The sequence below is a fragment of the Pelobates fuscus genome, chromosome 3, assembly GCF_036172605.1.
Source record: "Pelobates fuscus isolate aPelFus1 chromosome 3, aPelFus1.pri, whole genome shotgun sequence".
NCBI lineage: Eukaryota > Metazoa > Chordata > Amphibia > Anura > Pelobatidae > Pelobates > Pelobates fuscus.
The window spans coordinates 214,058,454-214,064,453 of record NC_086319.1 but is presented as its reverse complement, the minus strand read 5'-3'; the positions used below and the strand labels follow the sequence as shown (position 1 = coordinate 214,064,453).

The window sequence follows — 6,000 nt, the reverse complement described above, 5'->3', positions numbered from 1 at the left end:
CTCAATTTCATACCAAAATTCTCTGTACTCATTGTCTAGTTGGAGTCTGTAAATATGGGCTATTAATAGTTATATATATATATATATATATATACCCTTTTCTCCTTTTTTGGCATAACAGCTTGCTTCAACTTAGGTCTCCCCCCTCCAAATAAAATTATCAATACTGCACTGAAAAATTGTAACCAGCTTTTCGGAATTTTGAGGGGAAGCCTTTGGAACATATGACCATTTAGGTAGCAAGTGAGTATTTATGATGTTTGCCATCCGTAACCAAGAATTTTCCAGCAATTTCCATTCAGCTTAATTGTTTTCTTTTGTTTCTAAACTCAAACTATAAGTCATGATCACAAACGTATCTACCGTACATTATATTTATAATTTGAAACCTCTGCATAATCAGTAATTTCATTCATAAGGGAGGAAAGAGAATTTATCGAATCCGTTAAAGTAAAAGACAGTGAAGGGGAAAAACTCTTCCTCTCGTGACTCCAAGTGCTTTAACCAGACTGCTCCTTTTTATATCAAATCAAAGTTTTCAATCTGTCCCTTCCAAAAAAAACTTTCAGGAATGCTGGGGAACCCCATGTAGGTTTTACATTGTGTTGCTTTAGAGAAGACTTCCTCCAAGATCTTGTTTGGAAAGGTAGATCTTGTAACAATACCATATTCTTGAATTTGGGTTTGTTGAGCGGTTTTCTCTGTTGACACATATATGTTTTTCTTCCAATGAATACATGAAGAATTTAGCTACAATGTCTTTTGGCAGTGTCTCTGATAATCCTTTCTGCTTCTTTATCTGATCTATTCTTTCCATCTTGCATTCAAATGAACTAGTGTCTCTCTACCTCATGTATTTGTCTGTGTATATTGTATGTTTCTCCACTAATTGTACAGCGCTGCGGAATCTGTTGGAGCTTTATAAATAGCAGTAATAAATAAATAAATACAATGTTTGTATTCCTAATGCTACCGTGTTCCTCTAAAATGAGCAATTCACTTTGACAAACCAACAATTCACACTATTGTAAACAACACTGCTTAAATTCATTTACATTTCCTGTCAATTCACACTTTAGTAAATAACTAATTAAGCACCAAATTGTAGTTAACTGCAAACCAGATTGCAAAATAGCCAAGCTGTAAATATAGCTAAGATGGAGCTATTTTTACCTAAATTTTGAATTTTTTTCAATCCACTACAATTTGGTGTTTAGTGAATAAATCCCACAGCTCCTTATAGAGCAAATAGCCACCTTTTGGCTTCTCATGTTAAGGGTAAAACAGTTATCTGTATGTGGTGTCATGCTGAGGGTTATTTAAGTGAAGATACTCCCATTTCATGATATGAGTATAGGGGAGTTCCCTGTAACCCTCTTCTCCAATAACTGCCTGGAAGGATTGGGTTACAGGACTTTAAGGGAGAAAATGTGCTTCCACTTCTCCATCCTACAGAGCTGCCAAAATCCGACGCAGACAGGCAAGTCTTACTACATCCACATTACAGCCGCTACAGGCACGTTCTAATGCTGCTTTATTCCATTTACATCAGACTGGAGAATGTGAAGTTAATTTTCTGTGTCCTTTTTGTTTATCTCTACTCTGATTTTTCCACTATTTAATTTGTTCATTACTATTTAATCTGTTCATCAAAACACACAGTTATATAGTTATATCCTATTTGTACTATTTAGTCTGTTGATTACTATTTATATTCTATTTTTATATTTAGTCTGTTCATTACTATTTAATCTGCTTATGACAGCGCACAGTTGTATTCTATGTTGTACTATTTAATCTTACAATGTACAGATGTTGAAACTGACGTAATTGTGCAATTTGAGGTGTTTCATTCCTATACATGCATCTGCTGTAATTGTTGTGTGTATATATATATATAAATATATATATATATATATATATATATATATATAGTTTAACCTCATTATTTGGTCTGTTCCGGTAAGGTTACTATGTAATCAATGTGTGTTAAGTAACTTGGAAAATAAGCTAGCACCAGAGAAGAATTAACCATAAGGCGCCCCTAGATGGCCTCTTAGGGTCCAGGGGTTATACAGGGGCCCCGGGAACCCTGAATTTGCTTAGCCCCATTTACTATGCCTATGTGAAGAATTAAGGAAGCCTGTCTAGAGCTCAATCTTTCTATGGTCAGTACTTTTAGACATAAATCAATAAGTGTGTGTGTGTGTGTGTGTGTGTGTGTGTATATATTAGTAATTTTATACATTCTAGGGATAGTGCTTAGTTTTTGGTCATTGATCCTCTTTGAAACGCAATCTATGCTTTAGTTTGAAAAGCTGTATTTAAAACAGTACTCCATTGGTAAGGGTGCCTGGAACCATGATTTGTTTGGATTACCGTGTTGGGGTTGGATTCTCTTACTTGAGATATGTAGATGATGTAAATATATACACCTACGTGATCAGTGAGAGATTTTCTGTGTGCGCATATTTCTGTATTGTGTGCCTCTGCTGTCCAGCAGTGAGAGTGTTAAACAGTTTGGGTACGCTCTCAATGTTGCAGTGGGATACCTAAAGGCAGGAGAACTCTCGGAGAGGAAATGTGGGCCCCAGAATGGAATGACTGATCTCTATTGTATTCACAATTTACAGACCTATGGGGGAGCTCATCTAAAGAATAAATATATATATATATATATATATATATATAGAGAGAGAGAGAGAGAGGGAGGGAGAGAGAGAGAGATATTCAGTATACGGTGAACTGTGCAAAGTTTATAAATGAACTGCGCATTTTAAGCCAATATTTTCAGTCTGCATAATTTATCTAGAATTATATTTTTCCATTGCACTGTATTGAAAAATCCTTTTGAGTCCCTTTGCGGAGAAAACTGTTATATTAAAAATAAATTATTAATTATTCAGCAATTATCACTAGTTATAATAAACTGAGCTATTTTTAACTCTCTCCCAGAAAGTGCAGCACTGCCGATATCGCATTCAATAGATCTGATGCCTTATGGACTATTCACCACATTGAAAGAGTAGAACAGTAATAGCCAGTCCATCAATACTGTATATGGATATATATAATATCTCGCTGGGGTTATTTATAGAAAGTAATCCTGGGTAAAGTTTTAAAACTGTACCAATCAGCAGAAACATCCTATTAGTTTTCATGGTGAATACTGATGATGAATGTAGAACTTTGATTCGCAAGATATTACCGCTTCCCGTTCCAGCCTTCCTTGGACTTAGCTAAACACCATGCTCATTTATTCAGTGCAATTAAAATGCACACACTATCAGCAGACTGCAGTTTACAGTTTAGCTATTGCTGTCCTAAAAAATACACAAAATCCGTCTGGAAAAAAAAACCATATGGTCACAATAATTCAGTTCTTTCCTTTCCATCTGTTTCTTAGATTGCATTTCATTCATGAATATGATTATTACTATGTTCTATGCACTGTTACTTGGCAGTTAAATTTATCTGAGACACTGGGGAGGGGGGGGGGGGGGGGGGGTCTCCTCTGTATAGCCATATTATATACATGCCTTGCCTCCACCTCTATTGCACACACTCAGTGCCCAGCTAAATATGACAGCGGCTTTATAAGTTCATTCATTTAATGGAGGATCTTTAAGTATATACATTATAATTTTAGGCTATTGTCTGCTGTCTGGCTACCAACAGGAGGGGAATAAGAGGGGGTCCCTTCTCCTTCCCCCTCAAAAAGCTATAAAGAAATCAGCTCTCGGGGGAATTTCTCTGTTATAGAAGAGATGAGTATTTCATAGTGCTAAATAAGTTCTCTAGCTCTTAAATATACTATTTGTGTACAGCATGTTGTAGTGGTTATGGTTCTCTATCTTAAATGAACACTCCAAGTATCATAACCTCTACAGCATGTTATAGCAGTTATGGTGCCAGGAGTGCGTAGTGCCCCCACCACAATGGTTTTAGATAGGTTCGACTTCTAAACTGGGGTCCACCAGTCTCTGCTTCCTGCCTCCACTACTTCTGACAGAGATGAGCTAAGCCCAAGCCAAGTTTCCAAGCCAAGCTCACTAACTGAGACAAACCAATAATGTCCCAATTTTGGAGGGACAGTCATGATTTTCTGGTCCTGTTTCACTGTCCAAACTATGTCCCTTGTCTTAATTTTGGGGACACCAGGGATCTGTCCCAGACAAGCATAGCACAAACTCATCATTAGATGTACTCATGCTATATTCAGGGCACTAGGTCTAGGACCTTCTAGAGAGCACTAAAACTGTGCTCCCCGCAGGATTTGCCCTTGATGGGCTGTCTTTAAAGATGGACTGGCTGACCTGCCAGTTATTAGAGAGGATGAACTACTGATGCAATCACGTCACTTGGCTAACCCCTTTACACCCTCCACACTGGCATCCTGATTATCTGGACATCAACACTCGCACCCAATGATCTACCCCTGCTAAGCTTTCTGGGTGAATAGTGGAGTCAGTCAAATTTCAGATGAATCGAAATTGAGAATGAATTAAAACGAAAAAGTTCTCAATGCACATCTCTATTACTCACTACTTAGCAGAGATGTAAAAAAGAGAAACTGTTATGGGTGAGACTAAAATATTTTTTGTGGAAAAGATTAGGAAAAGTTATGTGTTTTGGGAAGGAAATTCCCCCAGTAGTCACAGCTGTGCATATGGCACTGATTTACATGAATGTTTTCCCCATAATTCCACTTTCCCTATCAAACTCCCATAAACTCCAAATGTTCGTTTGCAGTTCATGATATATTGCCATATCTTGCACAATCAAGATGATCATGAATTGGCTTTTTTAGAAGCTGAACTTGGGAGCTGGTTACCTGAATTGTAAAACAGCAAGCACTGTCATTAAAACATGATGCTGAAAAAAGTGGAGCTCATTACCTCTTCAGGCAGTGATGTTAAAGGAAAGCTTTCATCATTTTTAATTATATGTTGTAATTTTTAGTTTGTAAAAGTTTCATGTAGTATTAACTATGTGTATTATTTTTTTTAATGCATACCTGTTCTTACCCTTACTTCATGACCATCTTCCATTCCTTTTTGGTCAGTACCAGTTGCACCACTTATACTCCAAGACCATGCACAATTTAAACAAATAGAACTAGCCCAGAACACATTTTTGTTACCTCCTTGGTCTTAGGTTGGATAACCATTGTTTCTGACCAAAGAGCACTTAAATATGGCTGACTCGATGGAACCAGGAGATGGACTTAAAAGAGGTAACTACTTATGGATGCATTAAATAATAATACACACAGATGACGTAATATGTGCCATTTTTAAAAAAAAACAAACATATTTTCTGTTTTTCTATAAATTTCATGTATATTTTACATTACTCTACACAGAATATAGTTATTCAGAAAACTTATAACTTTCATAGTAATATGCAAACTTGTTCTTGCTGCCACAGTATATTTAAATTATAGATGCATCATTTTGTGGGAACAATATATTCCTCCAGCAGTCATGTGTCTACAGTACATGTATTACTCTACAGAGCTGTTCTTACCCCTACAGAGCTGCCTTTGTTGGCTGCACAACTCAACCTCTGTCAGTCTAGGAGATGGGAATGTATGGTGTACACATGGGCCAATAAGCAGAGTCATAATCACACCACTATATTCAAACAGCAATGGGCTCGATGTTTTATAAGGGATACACACAGACAGGTTCTGTCCTTATCCTAATATTTTTAAATTCAAACAAAATGCCAACCATTCACACTTTTTTTTTGTAACACAATCTTAAAATTCAATAATTAAAGGTATAGTCTCAAATACAAATGAACAAAGTAAAAGATATAAGAGAGCTTAGAGAGGAATTATTTTGAAAAAGTACATTTTTAAATTTATTGCCGCCATTGTTAAAATTTGTAACTAAAATTTAAATAATAAAATAAGTTTATTGCCAAAAATAAAAACAAATGGTTATCCTTATTCATCTTTCCTTTCCAACTAAATAATATAGATTCAATGGAGAT

At 36.1% G+C, this 6,000-nt stretch overlaps 1 protein-coding gene across 2 annotated transcripts in view; it reads left to right on the top strand.

Moving 5' to 3' along the window:
• Positions 1–1,399: 1,399 nt before the first annotated feature.
• Positions 1,400–6,000, top strand: part of LOC134601012 (UDP-glucose 6-dehydrogenase-like) — a 41,938-nt gene continuing 37,337 nt past the window's right edge. The window contains exon 1 of one of the 2 annotated variants that reach the window (XM_063445426.1): positions 1,400–1,480. The gene's annotated coding sequence lies outside the window, so the exon portion shown is untranslated. Of the gene's footprint in view, positions 1,481–5,177; positions 5,237–6,000 lie in introns of those variants that run through there. The other variant, XM_063445425.1, reaches the window with a different exon arrangement.